Source organism: Falco punctatus (assembly GCF_963210335.1).
Source record: "Falco punctatus genome assembly, chromosome: 10".
Lineage (NCBI taxonomy): Eukaryota > Metazoa > Chordata > Aves > Falconiformes > Falconidae > Falco > Falco punctatus.
Window position 1 is genome coordinate 37,640,835 of NC_137590.1, and position 21,542 is coordinate 37,662,376.

The following is a 21,542-nucleotide window of genomic DNA, read 5'->3' on the forward strand; positions in this document are numbered from 1 at the left end:
TGTGGGGCTTTTACTTACTTAACATCTTCACAGAAATACACTCTTCCCTTCACGAGTCTCATCCTGGAAGCAAAAGCTGCTGGGTTTTCCTTTAACTTACTGGAAAGGGATGCTGGCACATGAAAAGGGGCCTTGCATAACATTTCTGAGAAGGGCATGGCAGCCTTGCTCAGAAAAGGCTACTCTTGTGTGCCCCTCAGTGCTGGATAGCCTGCCATTAACAGTGACACATCCACTTCCCTCTGGCACTCACCGGGAGTTACACAGTGCTCTTGCCCCGGTTCCTGGTAAAGGAGGGAGAAGCATTTGTGTTCATACCTTAAAAAAGTGGAGGGTGGAGGTGGTTCGGTTGGTACACCTTCTTCCACAGAAGCGACTTGTGCACATGAAGCTAATCCAGAAGGGTAGAAGAATGATAAGAAAAAAACCTAAACCACATCAACCCACGCTTTCTTACCTAAAATTAATTGATTCAGGAAAGATTCCAAATCTAAGAGGAAAAAAAGCATATTTAGAGATTAAATTTACAAATTAATGTCTGCTCTTCATGCACTTTGCTGCCAAAATAACTTTCAGTATCCTGTGTTTCCTCTGTGATATTTGTTACTAATAATTACACTGAAACAGCACAAGAAATACTCTGATAAAGCATAAATACTGAACTCCAGTTTTGAGCAGGTTAAAAGCCCTCCAGTTTGCCCTGGAGCACAGAAGACCCATGAGAACAAAACTGAGCTCTGACATTTGTTGGTCAGAACTCAACATCATCAGTGACCACATTAAAAATGTCCCACTCAGCTGGGGCTGGACTTAGAAGCAAGACGATAACCCACAATACTTCAACCCTACCTATTAATCTTCCACCACGTTGTGAAAGGCCCTCAGACAACCTGTCTCCCCCAGGCTCCCACACAGCACATGATGGGCCAAGGACTTTAACACAAGGCTGATTTCTCCAAGACTGCTGATGGGCTGATGTCTTTCGCAAACATGAAGATCCAAACTCATGAACTGTAATTACTGAGACTGCAGATGAATCCCGATTAGGGAACCATGTTACAGGACAGGTTTTACTCTGGGCTGTCTCCTTTGGTTATCATCAGCACGATTTAGTTTCATCTGAAGGTAATCCAGTGTGCATAGTCCAGGACTGCTCCACAACATGAAATAGAGCAAGGAAGCAGAGATTACTCCACAAGTGGAGACTGTATCTGCAAAGCACAACCGTTATCTGAACAAAAATCCTACTGGAAAAACCCTGAATCCACACCTACTGCACCACGCACAACACAGCCCTCAACCTCAAAACTAGATGAGAACTTATGTATGTATTACACTTGGTACGCGCTATATTCCTGGTGGTACAAGCATGTGTGTAAAAATAGTGACTTGAGCTTTCTTTCCTTTCTGAGGCTTGTAACGCACACATGGACCACACCTCATGTAATCAAGACTCAGAAAACCCACCACAACAGAGATCTCAAGGGGGCTGCAGCTCCCTCTTACTAACGCTGCATACCGTGGTTTTGCACAAGATCTATACATGCCTAATTCATGCAGGTAAACTGGAGGGACAGCACTCACTCTCATAATCCAGTCACTGAAAAAGGAAATGTGACAGCCTGGGCCACGACTCAAGGCACTAAAAAGGGGAATTTAGGTTTTGGGCTTAGACACACCTGCTCAGTAGTGGCTCTCCCAGACCCTACATTCACAGAATTGCAGTGGGCAGAGAGAGGAGAGCATCTTAACACCCTCCTGGGAGTCCCAAAAGCTGCCTCAATCACAACTCAACTGTGCCTGCATGTCTTTGGCCAGCGACCTACTATGAAGGAGCCTTTCTTCCTAGCTGAGCTTCTCAGTGTGAACTGCCCAGACTCTTCTCCAATTATACTGCATAACACAAAGCAAAAAAGAAAAAATTCCATGTATCGTGTATGGAAAAAGAAGACAAAAGCCTATTTGGTGTGACAAATGCCTGACATTTCAAAGTGATGGATCTGTGGTCTTTGTGAGGAGTCAGCCTTGCAATTTGCAGCCCACATTACAGCACTCCAAAACTATTCATGCCGATTTGCCAATGCCAGTATTGTGCTTGCATGCTTGGCACTTCTGGACTATTCCGGGATTTCCCCCCATGCTGACTGGACACATTCTTCACCAAGCTAAGAAGGGGTGACCCATCGCCTCAGGCTGGGGGGAAATGTGGATAATTGCTTTTGAGAAGAACCACCACCACATTTCTAGCTCGTGTGGGGACATCTCAACCCTGCTCTCCCACCCAACAGACCACAGCAACTACAGTAGCTCAATGCAGCTGCACACTGCCTGGTATTTATAAGGAATTTGACATTTATGTTCTGATTTAGTAAAGCATTGAGCTCAATCTGTTCAAGAACCTGCTTTATCTGATTTGCATTGCCCTGCTGCCCAGTTGGCTTTGGTGCATGCGACCCAGCACTGGTGCTTGCCATGGCATGAGCACCGGTGTCCACCAGCAGCAAAGGGAGCCCCAAGCCCCCTCCTCAAACCTGCCCAGGCCCATCCCCTCTCAGGGACACTCACACAAGGCTTCTCAGAGCAATAGCAGATTTTCTGTTCACAAACAGTGAAAAAAACCCCAAACCTCAAAACCCTAACAACAATCCTACCTTCCAAAATATAACTTTAATAGACTTTGTCCCCTTTAGATTCATTCTGCATTTACGCAATTACAGGGTGCATCTGTACTCACACCTCTCCAGCACCGGCAGATCCCTGTCCAAGTGAGACGCTCCAAAAAAGCCTGGTTTCAATTATGTGTGAACAGTGGGCTATTTCCACTTTAAAAAAACCTACTGTTTGACAACAGTATTTTACCCCTGACCAAACACAGCCCTCCAGTGAATTTGGTACATATTAATTAAGCTCACAGTGCCTCAGTGACAGAATGGGGTATCATCCCAAAGACGCAAGGGAAAAAAGGTACAAGACTGAGACAAACAGAAAATACTTAGAGATAGGTTAGAAAAGAGTCAAGCAGTAGCAACTTTCACTGGGATGGATCAGCAATAAGGAAAGAAGCTGCTGGGAGCGACTTCCCACAACAAATTAACTTGGAAGGACTAATTTATCAGGTTGCGCTGGAGAGCTCAGGGAAGAGCGAAGGAGAGAAGAGGCCGGCAGCCAGAGCACCCACGCTGCAAAGGGTGGATGACCCTGAGGCTGGTGGAGGGACCGGCCAGCGAGGCTGCCTAGAACACAGTAATCCTGTTTTGCAAAGGAATTCAGAGCTTTAGTGTTTGCTTTCAGACTGCACTAGAAGTACTGATGGTGCCGAGCTCCAGCAATACTTCATATTTAAAGGAGCAATCCATCCAACTTGTTCTTTGTAATGAACAAGCCCCTAACGCTTGCAGGTAACTATCTTTAAGGCCATCAACTCCCTTCCATACACACTTTCCAGGAGAGGTAAGTGTAAACTATACAATGGCATTATATATACTGAGGCCTCATTCATTCAAGCACACCCATGCAAGTGGATAATGGAGTCAATGACATTCCACATACATCCAAGACCTTACATGCTCATCTGTACAGGCAAGTGAACACATGGCAGTCTCTGCATGAAAACAGTACCATTTATATCAAGTGACTAAAAAGCTATATATAGAAAGCACTGTATTTATACTCTGCTATGGATATTAAAATACACGGTACTAATATGTACTAACATGGGTGTGATTATATATCGGCAATGCCAACATAATGAAATAAAGGGGCATCTCCTTGGTTAGCATCACAGACCACATGTCCTACAAACTGCAGTCTATCATGGAATTTATAGCATTATTTTTCAGAGACTAAAATGAAATGTCAGTTTCTGGATAGCCTACATAATACAACTGCCAATAACGGGGGGCAAGGAGGGATGACGACACACGACACAGACAGACACATATAACCCAAATATGAACTGAACTGAAAATGATTTCACAGATATTGAATAAAATGTCGACGAGATGGTGCCTGATTAGATAGACAGAAGGTAGAGACAAAGAGGAAAATGACCTTGTTTTGCACAATAGAGTGATTCATATGGATGAACCAGATACCCCAAATTACCAGCTACCAGGAGAACTGTATTGCAAATTAGCTGAACCTCCAGCATATCAAGTGCCGACTCAATCCTATCTGCAAAATGAGAAAACATGGACAAAGTCAAGTCAGTCACCTTTCTGAACTTGACCATTTTCCACCTGGTAAAAATGTAGCAGCATACTGAGCAGGAGCTCCAGGTGGTATAAATCAGTACAGCTCTGTTGTCACCATGGATGGCAAAGGATAATGTATTTTTGCAGTAGTTGCTCTCCCACAAGATCAAGTGCACACATTACTTGATCTTCTCTGGCTGCCTGTGTGCATACACATGCACATGGGCATACCCACACTAAGACAAGTTTCACAAACCCCCTCTGTTACACCCCTGCAATGCTGAACCCTTCATCTGAGGGGGTCTTAGCTCTACTCTGCTGCAGTCCTTTTCTGGGCATAAAGGGGAGACTATTACATGGATGACAGAATTGGAAAGGCTCTGCACAATTTATGCAATAAAGATGTTTTCTTCTAAGGAGCTTTAATCTGCAAGACTGTAACTTTCACTCTCGAAATGGAGTTCAAATTCCTGACCTTGGCACAGCATCACAGAGGACTTATTTTCACTCACATGGATTAACTGTCACTGAACAACTCATCCAAGATAATTGGCATCGCCACTCCTCTTCTTCAAAGCTAGCATTTCCTCACCTATTTTCCCTTCTTCCTCCAATGAGTACATAATGTACAACAGGAGTACATAATGTGTAACAGTGACTTTAATTACCACCACATCAATTGGCAAGAGTGTTATCCTGAATGAAGTCTGCCGATTATATTAATTGAACAAAAGCATACACAACGCTGTATAAAAGACACCCGCAAGCGCGCTGCTCTAAGTACCAGATGCAGTTATGCACATTGCTACATACTCTGCCTGCCTCCTGAGCAAGGTGATGCTGCAGTCCAGGAGGACCACCCACATGCACAGCTACCTCACTGATTTGCCATTTTGTAATCAATTTCACAGTACTTTTTTTCTTTTAAACCTCAGGGGATTGCTTTGAAAAAATGTCTGTTTGTTAGTAAAAGCCGGGGGGGAAAAAAAAACCTCTTCTGGTTGGAGAGAAAAGCTTGGAAGTCTGTGTGGAACATAAGCTAGAATTTTTTAAAAATAACAGTAAAGAACGCTCCTTAGCACCCCTCCTTCCCCCATCTTGAGAAGTTTGTATTTTTAAAATGAGCGTCATAATTTCTAACAACTTCGGGATCTCCGAAATTGACAATATTTTCCTGGATATATAATATTATCCCTAACAAATGGATGAGCAAAAATCTTTTTGGGAAGTACTGTCCCAGCTATTTTGACTGCCCCTGCGTACCAGAGCTTTCATTTTGAACATCTAGTTGCATGCAACCTGCCTCTCCAGCTTTGAGCTGTCTGTCTCATTTAAATTTAGAAAAAAAAAAGCTGGAAGAACGGCTAGAAGCTCTGAAATAGGGCAGTCTTGTCTACACTCCCACCAGCAATTTTCCCAGGGCTGCAGTTCAATGCCCCACCCAACCGCCCAAACCTAGGCTTTCCCCCCTCCCTCCAGCTGCACCCCCTCCCCTCCTGCCTTACATCCAGCAATCATGTGGCCCCCAGGGATGTCTCTGGTTTATGCAACAGAAGGGAGGTGGGCCAGCTCTCCCACAGATCAGCTCAAGCAGTCGTTGGATTTTATACGTGGGATGCAGTGGGCTTGCACAACTGAGTGTGCAGAGAAGCCAGATTACTCTGGTGTAGGGGGAACATCAAATCCCCTCCAGGAGGGTGAGGAACCCAGTGTCCACACCCTTTCAAGGGATCTATATAGCTCAGGAAGCCTCCCTTGGTAAATCCCAGCCCAGACCAACTAAAAAGCAAGCAGGTCACAGAAATAAGTTAAATGCTGCTATTCTAAAGCACCTTCTTAATTTTGAGCACACCTCTGAAGCAAGTAGCAGCAATTAAAACACCAGTCTGTAATTACATTACAGCACAGGAGCCTGTCTGCCCTCACAGCTAGCTGCAACTGCTCTCACTTCTGGAGAGCTTCTTCAGCAGCCACACTCATCCACAACGATGCTCCAGCTCTCCATCCAGCTTATTAACATCCTCCACCCCCCGCCATCTGGGACCTGTTTGAGCAGCATCTTGCCCTGATCAAGGATAAGGACCTTGGCACACTACTGCAACACCAAACCTCAGCAGCAGCGTAACGCGCCGAGCATCCTGTTTCAGATGAACTGAGGCAGCTCTAACAGGAAGGGAAGGAGCTGGGGGAGATGTTCGTCACCACACAATGGAATCTTCCCTCACTTCATCCACCCAAGACAAAATGCTAATATGGCCTGCTCAGGGCCCTGCAATTATTTAGGTGCCAACCTGATTTATCTACAGAGATTTCTTTTCCTACACCAACTGTTCAAGTCTCTGCTGGCCAACTTGATTAGGAATTTTGGGCCATTTCAACCACAGTATATTACTAGCTTCTCACAAATACCTCTCTGCTTGAGAGAGGAATGCTTATCCATCAAACACCTTGGTGCCTTCGCTGCTTGCCACATGCCGCAATTATTTGCTTTGGCGCAGCAGATCTCTGGACGTTGAGCAGGCACACTGTTATTTTCCCCAGGGACAGCATGAAAAAAGGAAAGCATACAAAGTATAGCAGTCTTGGGGCTGCCTTCATTTATCCTGCAAGGAACAGGATTTTTCTGTGTGTCTAGCACTATTTTTTTTTGAAAACAGATGTTGCATCGCTGCTCCCAGCCATCCTTGCCCCGAGAAGGGGCAGTGCTGAATACATACCCAGCCAGCGCTGTCCAGTGTGCAAATAAAACTTCACGGAAGAAAACCTTTCCAGCACAAGGTACCTTACCTGAACTCTGTGTGTCCTGGGGAGGCAGGGGAAGGTTCTCTGCCCCAATTTTACACACACTTTGCATTATTTTTCACTTCCAGAGCAGCTGCTCTCTTGCACACTGGAAGATTCACAAATACCTAGTAAAGGTACTACAAACACCTACAAACATGGCAGGTCCCCAACATTCTGCAGCTCCACTGCACCACACTGTCCATGACGCATGCACAGCTCAGAGAAAGCAAGACCAGAATGAAAGCTCAAATGTGTACGAAGATAATGCCTTTACATAGTCAAGCCATGAGTACAACCCATGGGCTTGATTTACTTCTTGTTCCCATTGTTTGTTTTGTGTGTCCCCCTCCTCCTGAGGATTTCAATGGGATTTAGATTGGGGCCTAAATGGATAAACAGAATAAAAAAAAAAATAATCCATTTTAAGCCAAGGAGAGATTGGAAACAATTTACCACTTACTTGAAAATATTTAGAGCACCTCTCCTGGGAAGGACTGCACCAAACCAAGGAAAGTAACATACGTGTCTACCCAAGTGGGGTGTCTGAAGCAGCAGAAAGGTAGCTGTGGAAATAAAGGCTCCAGACTACTGCAAGTCAAATTAAACCTTGATTTAAATGAGGCTGCAATTTTTAATCTGGATTTTATTACTACTAATACGAAGGGCTGCTGAAGCATTCCTTACGTTTCCTTCACATCATTTTATCTGGCAGTCCCTGGAATGTATTCAATGTCAACTGCTACCTTTTCCCTGGGACAGACATCTACACTGGCAGCTTCTAGCACTGACAAAACACATCAACTCAAAGGAAAAAATCACCATTAGCTAAAAATATCTGAATGAAAACAAAAAAAAGTGTTTTGAATGCCACGGTATTACCCTGCCTTCCTTTCTTTGGCTCCATCTTTCTTTTCTGTGACCAATGAGATGGCTTCTGACATTTGCATAACTGCCTGATTTATTATTAGGTTTTAAATAAAGTGGAAGACATTTCCTTTAATTACATTTTTGAAAAAAATGCAACCGATAATTGTTTTTTTTGCTAACGATCCACCCAAAGTCTATGAATACCCGGTGAAAATAGAAAGAAAAGGCCCAGTAAATCAATCGTGAATGTAAACAGTGGCAGACCATGACACACTTTTTTCCCCACTTTCCAGAAGCTGCTCATTAAGGCCAATTTTAAACCCGGGTGGAGACAAGCCGCAGAAATTCCCAGGATGAGATAACACTGGTATCTGATCGACAAGAAATGTAACATCAGACTGACTCGTACAAAAGATATCCCAGTCATGTGTACGCAGGCGCCAGCACTACACAGTGTGTCTGCCCCAGAGCACCCTGCCCACCTGCTCCCTTCCTGGCCAGCTTGGACCTTCCTGAAATCAGGACCATTTCTCCAGTCTCATTCAAAGTTGCCACCTTTCTCCTTCAGCCTGCCTAAAGACACTGCTGGCTAAATAAAGACTTCAGGAGTAGAAATGACTGCATTTTGCGACAGGCATACGCCAGAAAGCAGGAGGACCAGCACGCAAACCCAAACAGAGCAGCGCTGGATGCTTTCACAAGGGAAATTTCTTATAGTAGAAATGGCCTTGGAAAGGACAGAATGACCTCCAGATGTAAGTCAACCCAGGAAAGAGACACTTTAACTTTAAAGCTTAAGGTTTTTGTACTTCGTGTGCTAAAAGTAAATCCTTAGGTGTTTTCCAAGAAGTCTGTTTAGGTACCCTGCACGCATTTGCTGAAGAGCAATGTGTTTGGCAGAAAGGAAGTATAGAAACACCTTGTGTTGAACTGCGTAAGCACAATAAGCTTTTAAAACATTTAAATACAGAAGGCTAGAAAAGCAGGCATGAATGTGACTCCCCATATCCCTTGGGATGGCAGGAAGCTGGGAATCCTCCTTCAACCCTTGCAGAGCCAGCAGCTCACTCCAGCTCCAGCACATTTCAGCATTTTACTACACAACAGCCATTGCCAAGACCAATACATGCAGAGTCCCAACACATACAATGCTCTCTACAAAAGTAAAACCTACTGAGCTGCCCAAGAGGACACTGGCTGAAGTAATTTAAATGGCAAAATAGCACTTTTTGAAATAAATCCATTTCAGGTGGATCTGGCTTGTTTCCAGAGCCAATTAATAGCAATATTGAATCCTTGGGCAGCTAAATATGCACCTTCTGCCCACTGGACGTTCATGTAATGACATTGTAGGATGCTAAAAAACCTGGCTCAGCCAGAGACTATACATGCTGTTTCCCCCAATCCAGACCTTTCAATACTCCCTTTTTTGAAAGCATTTACATTCAAATTCATTTTGAGGGTGGTTTGGTAGTGAGAACTGCAACACACAGTTCCTCTGCCCACTGTAGCTATATAATTGTTATAATTCAGCTCCCTAGGCATGCATTCTTAGATGTCTACAGAGATGCTTTCAGGAGGGATAGCAGCAAATGCCCAGTTACAAGAGAAACAAGCCAGCACTCCCTGGAAGACGCTTTTGTTCATTTCCTTTAACAAAAATACACCAGCTGTGCTACCTCTTTGTACAAAACAACAAACTAGCCTAATTCACAGCACTAAAACTCATCAGCCTGCCACAAGTGCTTGCTGCCCCCACAAATAGTAACCCTGCAAGAAGCCAGCACCTTTCCCTTCGAGCTCCTGCAGACCTACCCCAGTTCCCGATCGTGGCTGGTGTTACAGAACCTCCGACTTGACTGCCGACGCTCACCCGCTGCCCAACCACTACTGCTATATTTATGCCACAGCCTTGCCTCCAACAGTATGACTTCTGTATCAGTAAGGGCCATTTGGGGTTACAAGAAAAACAGCATTGCCATTTCAAACTGAGGTATCTCGGAGACAAAAATCAGTAAGTTTGGAGGCAAAGAAAAAAATAAGATGTAATGTTGTATTTCAGTGAATTACTATACTTGGGACATAACGGAGGATTCTTAATAGGTAACATGGAAAACCATTGCTAAAAAATAAGCATATATAAAGATCTTGTGAGCCTGAGAGCAGAGAGATGACTCTAGAAGCCTTTTAAATCAACTTAATGTTTAATTTTCCAAGTATCAACTTCCAATCATTTCTTTTCGCTATTGTATTCAATGTTCAAGGCACTTTTTTTTTTTCATCTTCCCTATACCCTGCTTCACAAAAGGACAAGTCACTGGAACAGGGACCAGTGGCATACAAAGGATGGTTGGGAAAGCTGCTCTATCTTTTATTTCCATATATTTGTACCAGCCGATAATTCATCTTTAACAAAGCTGTGGATGGCTGAAATTTTGTTGCAAGGAAACCATGGTCTGTTTAATAATAAGAACAATCAAATGCCATGATTTGTAGGAAGCAACTTTTTTCCTTGACCTTTTTATTACTGGCAAAACATCTGCAGATTATTAAGAGTGCAGAGAGCACAATGTGTGATAAATAACCTTGTGTTGATACATACCAGACCAAAACACCCCCTCCTCTCTTTCCAGACACATACCTTAGTTTTCCAAAATGGCTCTGGTTTACAAAGAATTACAGATAACCAACAGAGCCTGGATGTCAAGTGCAACACCATGGGTGAACAGGGCTTGCTCAGTTCCTGGAAGCATTAACAAGGGGGGCAACGGGGAGGTGTGTGTGAACCAAAGCCAGCAAGAGCCAGCATGGAGCCTTACTTCTGCATGTGGCAGCTGCAAAATCACTGCTGGCCTAACACATGCAATCTTTACCTTTACCTGAAATATTGTATAATGAAAAATTGGAAAGGACCCAGCAAAAAAACCACAAGGCTGTCTCCAGGTCTTAAATCAACTGCAATGTGAGATTTAAGGTGTTCAACCTACTTAACTAAACAAAGACACTTAAAGGACCATCTGATCATAGACTGCAATTATAGGGAAAAGATGTCAGAAAGCTGGAAAAAAATGAAGCTAAAAAAAGCCAGATTAGAGGGAAAGTACACATCTTTTATTGTAAAGATAATTACCCTTTCCACACATTGCTGAAGAACACAAAAGAATCACCAACAAAAATTAAAATGCACTGCATGCCTAAGATATATGCTGTAATTTAACCAGAAATCACTAGACGTGAGGTAAGAACCCCAGGCTAAAATCCTGTGGCTTGCAGATGCAAAGTCAAGTAAGATCAACGCGACTGAAACTTTTGCCTTTAAAATCCAGGATGCAAAAAAAAGCTGAATTGTCCAAAAAAGCAGACTCCAGCCTTCCTACCTGAGCCCACTTACTCACCACATAAGCACCTTACAAGATCACCATGCCAAGTGCTGCCGAGCCTTTTCTCTAGGCTGCCCGAGTGCTGCACATCACTGCACTACAATCAGACAGCAGGGCAGCCCGCAATGGGCAGCTCGCGTTGATTGTTAAAACTTTTCTAGCACCTAAACACTGCATTTGTTTCTAAACACATTTTCTAAACATTTTCTAGCACCTAAACACTTAATTCTTCTAAGGTCCATTTCCAAATTAGCCTGAAGAAAAAACTGTTTTACTGACTTCAGTAAAATAAAACTTTTTTATTATTTCGTATGCTGTTTCATTTTCTGGTACTCTAAACAGTACAGATATTTACAGTACTGGGCGTCTCATCTAGGGCTCCTCTAAGATGGACTCACCGAGCCAACAGCTTAGAGCGCAGCAGGGCTGCGTATTACACATACTACCGTACAATTCCAGGCTTCCTACGGGCACCATCTATGTATGCAGCTCAGCTCATTTTCAAGACATTATTAAGAGCTACACTATTTAACTCACCATTTAATTTTGATGTTAAATGAAAGCAAAGGGCAGGACAGAAAAGTGGCAGTGAAAAAAAAAAAAAAAAAGATAGGGGCGCGAAGGTTTCCCACTAGCTTTATTCAGAGAGTACATAGGCATGCTCTGGCTGAGACAAGACAGGCAGACAAGGCCAAATGACACAGAGAAGAGATCAGACCCTCTCCCTACCCTCGTAACAGTCTTGTAGGCCAGCAACACGAGAAAATAAATAAAAACGCAACCCCAGAACTTACTTTCTGCTCATTATTTTTCCAATGCAGACAGAGGTGCAGGGGTGTGAGCCATCTCCCCACAGCTACACAAGGCCTGCGATGGCAGCAGGAACTAACATCGGTCTCCTGGGTACAAAGCCAAAGGCCTTAACCACAAAATCATCCTACTTTCATTGCCTCAACCTGTCTGAATCCAGAAATACCAAATTAACGGGGGGATGGAAGGAGAGAGGGAAGACAAGAAAACAGAACATTTATTGGGAATGTTTCTGACCCACTGAGAAGCACACACCGCTTACAATGGTGTAAGTTTCCCATATTGCAATAGAAATCTGGAACAAGGTTATGAACTTTTAAAAATTTCAAAATACTCAGCTTTCTGAAGTTCAAGTAAGGCTGACACAGACCCTCTATAAAATCAAGCAAAAAGCCCCATATTGCTTAATGCTTTTTAGGTAGGGGACTGGAACACTCAAGAGATGAAATAATTCACACACTGCCTTTCCCCAGAGGTTCACATCCAGCCCAGACCACAAGTGTCAAGTACAATCACACACACTCTGATACACTTTAAGAGGTAAGAGAACGGCTCAAGTGTAATTCCCAGAAGACAAATGTTTGTACGGGACAAGCCCCTGGGGATCAGCTTGGCAGCAGCCCTAGCACGACAGCAAGAGAAGCCAGTGGATGACTTCTGCGGAGAAGTGGTGTCTTGGACCCCAAAGTACAGAGGTGAAAAACCAAGGAAATGCTCTGGTTTCCCCTTGACAGCTTTGACTTCTGAAAACCCAGTGAAATCCTGTCCCAAATAAATCACTTTTATGCACACGGAGAGCGAGAGTGTGCTTACAGCAGCTCCACATTAAAAGCATAAAGATGCCATTCTCATTTGCACCAAACATGCCAAAACAAAGAGCTGGTGAGTTTTCAGCCGATACACAACTCCGCGCACCTCGTGACTTGCTCAGGGCCTCAAAGAGGAGGGACGCGGCCTGCAGCCCGGCCAGCCCGAGCTGCTCCAGCTTGCCACAAGCGCAACACAGCAGCAAAGTACACCTTGCTCCGCAGCGTGGGCGAAGCGTGGCGGGAGCAGCAGCCTCTGGAGAGCCACGCTACAGCCCAGTGCTTTCCGAGCTGACTCCTGCAATAGCACTTCCCACGCAGTTCCCCTGCTTACGGAGCTCCAGGCTCGGCTTCAAGGTGCAATCTGCTCCTTCACTCGATTCCCACAGACATTTTCATTTGGAGCGCCTACTGTTCCCTTTCAAATATCTGCTACGTCCCTGAGGTACAAAGGGCAGAAAGCTATTCTAGCAAAACCTGGGAGTCAGCCACAGAGAGGGGAAAATAAATTATTAAGGACCCCACTCAGGCAGACTACTTTCTCTCTGAAGCAAAACTTAAATCTCTTCTTTCTTCCCTCATTGTGGCTATGCTAATAATGCACAACTACTCATTATCCTCATATTAACTAGAAAAGCCTCTTTCAATTTAGCACTTAATATAATTATGGTCAATTAAATAGTGTCTAGAAAAAAAAGTCTTATTTTTTCAGAGCTATTATCTTACCTTTATAAAACTCTATACAGTTAAAAGTGAATCTAGCCATTAAACAATAAGGGTTTGTATCTATTCAGCAAGCATAAAAGTGAGATGTTCAGCTGAAAATTGTTCAAATTCTATTTCCAAATTCAATACCACATCTCCAAGAAAAAACAGGAGAATCTCAATGATAGCACAATGTTCCTTTCGCATTGGGGAGACAGTACTTGAACACCAATTCCCTGTTCACTTCATTCACCTCAACAAAGTTTCTTTTTTTGCATGAGGAAAGAATTTGCATTTTACAGAATAACAAGGCAAATGATTGCCTTTGTGTGCTTTCAGGAGAAGTTCTCGCAGGCTAGCGATGTATTATTAATGTGATTTCTCTGAATGAGACATGGGATAAAAAGCACTTGGTCGCCATGAAATCGACAGGAAAACACACAGACTTCAAGAGGGTCAGGATATCAAACACAAAACAGGAGGCCAAGAGGAAATCAGGTAAGAAGCCATGTACATTTACATATCTTCTAATAAATATACGGTCTAAGTGGTAAAAGCTTAGAAGATTCATTTCAGCAAACACTGACTCACACAAGTCCCTGTTTAGAGCAATCTCATTGCAGGCAAAGTAATTTCATTTGTGAGGACAAAGTGCAGACATGGATTCCATGCCTACTCACATCTGTGCCACGGAAGGATGTGAAAATCTTAAACACCGATCTTCCCTAGAAGTTCAGTCTGTTTTAAAGCAATTAATTTCTACAATGCTACTCAGAAGGAAAAAAAAAAAAAAAAACAAAACAAAAAACCACAACAAAAAAACCCAAACCAAAGCATCTACAAGAAGTATCCAATGCAGGCTCTTCATAAATGGTCATTCTATGTTCTTATAAATAAATCAAACACTGGTCTGGTAATATTTGAACTGATAGTAGAAGCATTATTTTTAACACAACGTGAGCACACCAGACATCAGGAATAAAATACTAACCAGGAAATATCTTTATTATATTGTTGTTCAACAATCGGGAGAACATTAGCAATAATTAGCAGCCAGCATAGAACTGCTCTCTAACTGTGTATCTTGTGGATAACAGCAAGGCTTACATTAACACAATGATGTCAGCTGACAACAGCTTTACAGCAGAGCGCAGCATATTATGCATTTCTGGGAAAAGGAATCTTTAGCACTGTAGGAATTATTGTGGTTAAATTGCTTCTGAATCACAGTTGGTTGTTGCTCAATGTTTCTCACTTGGTCCCTACCTACCTTTTATTTCCTCATGAGGATGCACCTGTTCAGAGGAGAGAATAAAACTGGCACTGTTGCACCCACTTTCTCAGATAATTTAGAGGAGTTACTCAGTATCTTGCTTACACAATGGGATTACTTTTATTTATAATCACAGAAAGGCCCAGCAGAAGCCAAGGCCGCATTGTACTAGATATTCTGTGAACCTACCACAAAAGATGGACCTTGACACCATACAACATATAATCCAAGCAGACAGAAGATGAAAAAGGCATGGGAAGCTGATGCTAACGCACCCTGGCCATGTACCTTCTTGGGGCACTCAGGAACAGGAGACCCTACACCACACTTCTCACATACGCTAATGGCTAGGGGATCCTCCCAGCTTCTCAGCACACTTCACCCTCTTGGAAAAGAATGCTTTCAGTACCTACACTGAGTTTCCACAAGCCAGAACTTGAATACCAGCTTGGCAAAATTAGTTTAGATGCCTGATAGTCTGGGCTTGGTTTACACAGCCTCCAGCCCTGTCCACAACTAGAGCTCCCCAAGTCGACTGTAATGCATACATGTACGAATAAATGAGTATGTCAATGTGCCTCCCATGACCTGGAGTCCAGAGAGAAATTTGGGAAAAGCAAACAGCAGTTTGATTTCAGGCAACAAAGCCTGGGTGGATCATCAGCCAAAAAAATATGGGGCCTGGGTTGCATCCACTGAACCTGAATTAAAACAAAACAAAACAAAAAAATCCATTTCTATCTATTCTTATCAAATTATATCTCCCCTGTTACAAAGGCAGAGCAAGACAAGGAGGTTGGGCCAAATTAACAGATGTTAAAACAGAAAGAAGAAAATCTATTTTAAACCAAACTCAAAAATACAAAGACTGTGTATTTCATGCCTTACATACTTGTGTCCCACTCTAGATTGACAATAACAGAGTCCATGGTCCATGGAAGGCAGCTTAAATTACTGCCTTGCCCACTAGTGTTGCAATTTGTATAGTGCATTCAGTTTTCACAGAAAGCCTTCGTAATCCAGGTAAGGATTTACAACTTTATAGGAAAAAATGTATATATATTGCTCAGACCTGAACTGTCTTTGATCTACATATGAAAGAAAAGGTCATTAAATGACCTGCAAATATAGATTTCTTTCCTTAGTAAGGTAAGGGGAAAAAAATTATTCACTGTATCAGCAACTGTCAAGCTTGCAGCATTGCACGAAGTTCTTTTCAAAGCAACACAGCAAAAGGCTGAAAGATTCATCTTATAACATGGAAATTTCATCTATTTGTATCCATTCCAGAAGGTTACCAGAATAATCCCCCCACTCCCCCTCTGCCCAGCATTAATCCAGTGGTTATTTCACATTCAGCTTCCAGGGATTTTACAGAAGAGCCAGCAGCAGCTCCCTGAGCCAACAGTACAATGTTTGATAAAGTGTCAAAAATCCTTGGTCACCTCCTACTAGTACATAAAAGTGATTCTCTCCTGATGCATGCCAAAAAAAAAAAAAAAAAACCAAAGAAAAAAAAAGGCAAAAAGAAAAGTTTTTTTTAAAAAATTAAGTTGTTCTTTTCATTGTGCCAGGATTACCCACAGCGAGTAACAGTTACCGACACCATGCAATACAGTAGAGTTCCCTGCGTCTCCTCACTGGGACATGGCAATTGTTTGCTGTGAGGACAGAATTCCCTGTCATTATAATCTGAGAAAAGAACAAAGCAATTGAATAGTGCAATGTTAGTGTAGGCTTTGCACTCTTAAGCAGCAACAAACAACAAAACTAACAAAAGCCAAACTGTCTGCAGCACTGAAGGTGGGAAGAGGCAACAAAATGCAAACATTTGTCTGGAGCAAACTACATCAGCATGGAAATTAAAGTGCCTTTTAGCACAATCTCATGTTTTTGCAGTGAGAAAACTGAAGGAGCACTAGCAGGATACTGCTTTTGCGCTTGAAGTGCTGGGATGCAGAAAGACCAAGTTTACGTTCAAGCTTTCCACTCAACACAGAACTAGACATTTCATCACTTAATGCCTCTCCTCTGCATCTTACAGATAAGCAGCAAGTCTGCTTTCATTTAGCCTCTGCTGATCAATTTAGACAGCACACCCTTCAGGACTCTACTACAGTAGTACCATTTTGGAATTACACACAAAACAGCTATTCCATTATTCCTTGGGGGTACAATTTCACATTGATTGATTCACTAAAAGATTAGATAGGATGAAGCAGGCAGACTCGATGTTGAGGCTCCCCCCACCCCCCCAAGGATAGCTACACATGTCCCAGTTTATTGAGGATGTGTGTATTTCTCTTTTGCCTTTAGTTGGTTAATTTTACACTGATACTATAATCATGCCTAAGGTAACTGGCCTGCCAGAACACCCAAATTCACACAGCCGTACAGCTGATTCCCAAAAAATCACAGCTTGGCTTGCAGTTTAACAAGACGCATATAAAAACTCAAAAACTATTATCAAGAAGGCTGCCAGCATAAGGTTATTGATACTAGCCCATAGCACAGACCTCAGTGACAAATTTCAAAAAGCAAGCCCAGGTGTACACCTAGCTGTTTATTAAACAAGGAGGAGAAAAGAGCCTTTTCAATCGAGAGTTTGATTTACATTTCTATAAATCCTTCAGTCCAAAAGGAATATAAAGAAAATAATGGCACAAGTTGAACTGCAGCTCTACAAACACAACACAAAATTATCTGAGACTAGAGAACAAGGGATATGCCCATATTTTTTGAGGATTTTTTTGTCTGTTCCCATTCCCTGAGCTGCTGCTTGTGTTTCCTTTACCTTAGTAACCATAGCAGGCATGCACAAACACCTACAATGTGCTGCCAGAGACATCTCACGTTGAGGAGCGGAGGCGTAAGGAGCAGCATTTCTGGCTGAGAAAACACTGCTATTAACGCTCAAAAGGCAGGGAGGTCAGGAGAAGAAACACTAAATGCAGCTTTTTCCCCAAATAAGAGAGGAGATCAAATAGCACAACTCTGTGCAGTTCCAGAGGAACGTCTGGGCTCCATCGCTCAGAAGCTGCAGGATCCTACTGACACAGTTCTAGGCCGTCTCCTTTTTGCCTCTTAAGCCCCTGATCCAGCCCTAAAAGACCTTTGCCACGGGCAACACCAACAGTCTCAGAGCTGCCTCCAGCAGGTAACAGGTCCCTTGGACAAGAAGTGACTCTAACCCAATTCACATCAGATTCACTAACACGTTTATGATTTATGAACACAAGATGAATTATGTTGAGTCTGAGTTTTGCCCTAAACACAGCACACTGACTTCAAACACCGCCCATTACAGATCACAGGAATGGCCTTTCCCTAAAGAAATCCCAGACTGCAAACCACAGCACCATGTGGGACACAGAGCCACTTCTTCCCTGCTGTAGTCAAGAAAGCACCTTGCTAATACCTAACCCAGCAATGGAAACTGAACCACCTGCACCGTACAAGCCTCCCTCCCACTGACCTGATGAATCAGTCTAGTGATAAAGCACATGAAAATTAAATTAAGTACCGTGAAATGATTACAGCAGTAAATCCACCTTTCAGTTACATTCATGTCGCACCATGATTAAATCGTTCCTTAGGTTCACATTGTCCTCTTCAGACTAAACCAGGCTGCCAGCAGGACCAAGGCCTGCATTTTTCCCCTTGAATGGCTGAATTGTTGCCACCTCGATCAAGAGTGCCACAAAGTAACCCCTGACGCTGGACCAGACTCCCTCACAGCCCTCACACCTTTTTGGCCCAGCTCATCCATCAGTCTCCTCGCCAGGCTGGAGCGAGCATACTCTGAGGGCCACCTACCATCCCATCATGAGCTGCCCTGTGGGGAACACCCGTTCTGCACTCCTGGAAGAAAACTTACCATGCACAGAGGGGAAGATGCTGCTGAGTGTGACTTCAGGCTTCTCTCCCTCCCTCCCCACTCACACCTCTTTGGAAACTTGCTGCCAGGGAGGGAAGGTGGCAGCTAGGGACACATCCAATGCAGCGGCTGCTCTCTGTTGTACGGATGTTGCTGAATACTATTATTTTGTGCATCAGTGCAAAGAGAGGGAGGGAATATTTTGACAACAAAGATACTGCTGCAGCTGGATGAAGTTGAGCAGGTGACTACACAGCTTCAAGAAGTTTCCTCCCCACTTAAGTTAAACAATTGTTTCACACTACAGCACTTCAGGTTTGCATAGCACTCAGAAAACATGGTTTCTGATCCAGCAGACAGTTGTATACGCGTATATATTCATCTCTCCAAGAACGCTGCCTCGCTTCACTTATTGCAAGCCAAAAACATTTCCAAACTCAGGTCTACCCGAGTTGGCTCACAATGCAAATGGTCTCCAGTATAGTATCTGTACAAGTGCCTATAGGAAAGACAATTACTGTCCTCGCTTACACGTAGACAGAATCAGTGCAGTCTCCTTACTATTTCCTCACCGTCCTTGCAGTACATTAAAAATGGGTTCCACCGGCCAGGTACGTCCACACGTGTAAAGAAATGATGTCACCTTGACAGCCTGCAGCCCCCCACGCCATGCCAGCCACACAGCAGCCGGCCAAGCCCTGCCACGCAGGGGTGCCAGGGGGACGGGAGGGGCATCCCACGGCTCCCACCGCCAAACCCCAAACTGCAACAGGCACCCACAGAAACGGCAAAGCTGCCTCGCTACCCGCAAACTGGGCACAAAGCACGGGCAGGGGCCGCGGCGTTGCCTTCCCAGTGCTGCCAACGTTCAGCCTCCAAACTGGAATCACTCTTCTCCTAAGATGACTCTGGGGGTGCAACGTTATGCTTAAAAATCGGCAGCCGGACTGCGCGGGGGGGCGAGAAGAAGGGCTGGCTTTGCGGGAGGAACGGATTGGGGCGGGGGGGGGGGGGGGGGGGGGCGAGTACGGACACACGTCTTTGGTTTTAGAAGGTATTTTGGAGAGGATGGCGCGGGGGAAGAAGCGGCTTCTGGGGCTGAAGGGCTCCGAGCCCGCCGACCCGGCGGCTGGAGGAGGGGGCGCCCGGCGTGGCTTACCTGCTCGGGGCGACCAAGCCCCCGCGGCGCCGCCCTCAGCACGGCGCGCCCCGCCGCCGCCGCGCCGCCCGCATGGCCGGGGCAGCGTGGGCCCCGCGGAGCCGCCGCACGGGAAGCGCGGAGCGGCGGGAGCGGCCGGGCAGCTGCGCGGGGGAGGCGGCGGCGGCAGGAAATACCAAAAGACTGATCCAACCGCGCCGGGGAGGGAGGGAAGGGAGCGGGGAATAGAGGGGAAAATAGAAGGCGGGAGGGGGGGAGGAAAAAAAGAAAGGAAACGTGCAAAATCCGGGCGGGATCGGCGCGGAGCGGGCGCGGTACTCGGCTGCCGGGGCCCGCAGGAGCGCCCCCCTCTCACCCTGCCGACCCGGCTGGAGCCCGGCTCGGTTTGGTTTATTTTCCCCCTGGAGTTTCCTTCTTTCCCTCTTCTCGACACAGGGAGAGGCTGAAGCCGAGACAAGAGTAAATAAAGCAAAAAAGCCAAACGCCTAAAAAAATTATGCAGACACCCCCACCCCCCACCCCAAGCAAGCAATTAGCCATCCTTGGGGTTCGCTGACGCCGTGTGCAAGGCAATGAAAGTCAACCTGGGGAAATCGCCGCGCTGAAGCCCTCCAGCTGCAGGAGCACTTTGTCTCAGCATCCAGCCATAAGCCGCCGCCGCCGTGACTCAAAGGCGCCCATGCAATATACAGCCCTGACACGCAGCCGGGCACGCTCCCAGCTTCGCCTGTGCATCCAGAGCGAAAAATCCATCCCACGGCAAGCAGGGACCCCTCAGCTCCTCCAGACGAGAGGACAGTCCAATCACCGCATCCCTGGCCGCAGCCTGCCTGCCCCTCGGGGGAGGCAGGACTCTACAGGCAGCACAGTATCTGGTAGAACATCAGACACAGAAAACGGCCGAGCCACACACGTTTAACTGATGCTTCCTCTCCCTCCACCCCGCGGGTCCCACGGGTTGATGCTGGACCAAGAACAGGAAGCCAAACAGGGCTTCACGCCTCCGCCATTGCCCAGGGAAAAGGTAATGCCAAAAGTCCACCCAGACTCGGAGCGGCAGCATTAAAAGGCACGCACACTTTATGAAACTACAGTCATATGAGGGGAGATAACATGACCAACATGTGTGTCTGACTTCCATCACCAAGTCTGAATCACCCGTGTGCAGCTGAGCCCTTGGTGCTAAACACAGCATGCAGCTCAGACCCATGCTTCTGAAACCAGAAGCGTTTAACCAGATGCCTGAAGTGCTCTGCTACCCCACCCTTCACAGAAAAGGCTAGATCCTTTTTCACTGCAGGCTGTGCAGCCTCTAAACCAAGACAAAGACCCACCAGCTCTGATGTTCCTCATGCTACCCAGGAAGCCAGCTTCCAACTCTAAAGAGCAATAACTCATTAATTAAAGAGGTTTCCCAGATGTAAGAGAAAAATCCTGAATCCAACTAAAGCTGCAAGCTCAGTGTGGACCAGGACACACTTTCTTTCACTACCTCCAGCCAACTACAGCCCATCCACAGACAACATGGCTACACCCTGCACCACTTAAGTCCACGTACCTAATACTAGCTAGTAGAGGTAGCTGATTTTCTCCTAGTCAGCTCGGTAGGACATGGAACAATACGCACTACACCTAGCTAGGAGTACAGCATGGTACTGGAGAGAAAATTCACCATCTATTTTTGCTCT

At 45.0% G+C, this 21,542-nt stretch overlaps 1 protein-coding gene across 1 annotated transcript in view; it reads right to left on the reverse strand.

Annotated features, from left to right (window-relative positions):
- The window catches only part of OSBPL5 (oxysterol binding protein like 5), a 140,302-nt gene extending 120,245 nt beyond the window's left edge, over window positions 1-20,057 (reverse strand). The window contains exon 1 of the mRNA XM_080405779.1: window positions 19,855-20,057. The gene's annotated coding sequence lies outside the window, so the exon portion shown is untranslated. The remainder of the gene's footprint in view (window positions 1-19,854) is intronic.
- Window positions 20,058-21,542: the final 1,485 nt, after the last annotated feature.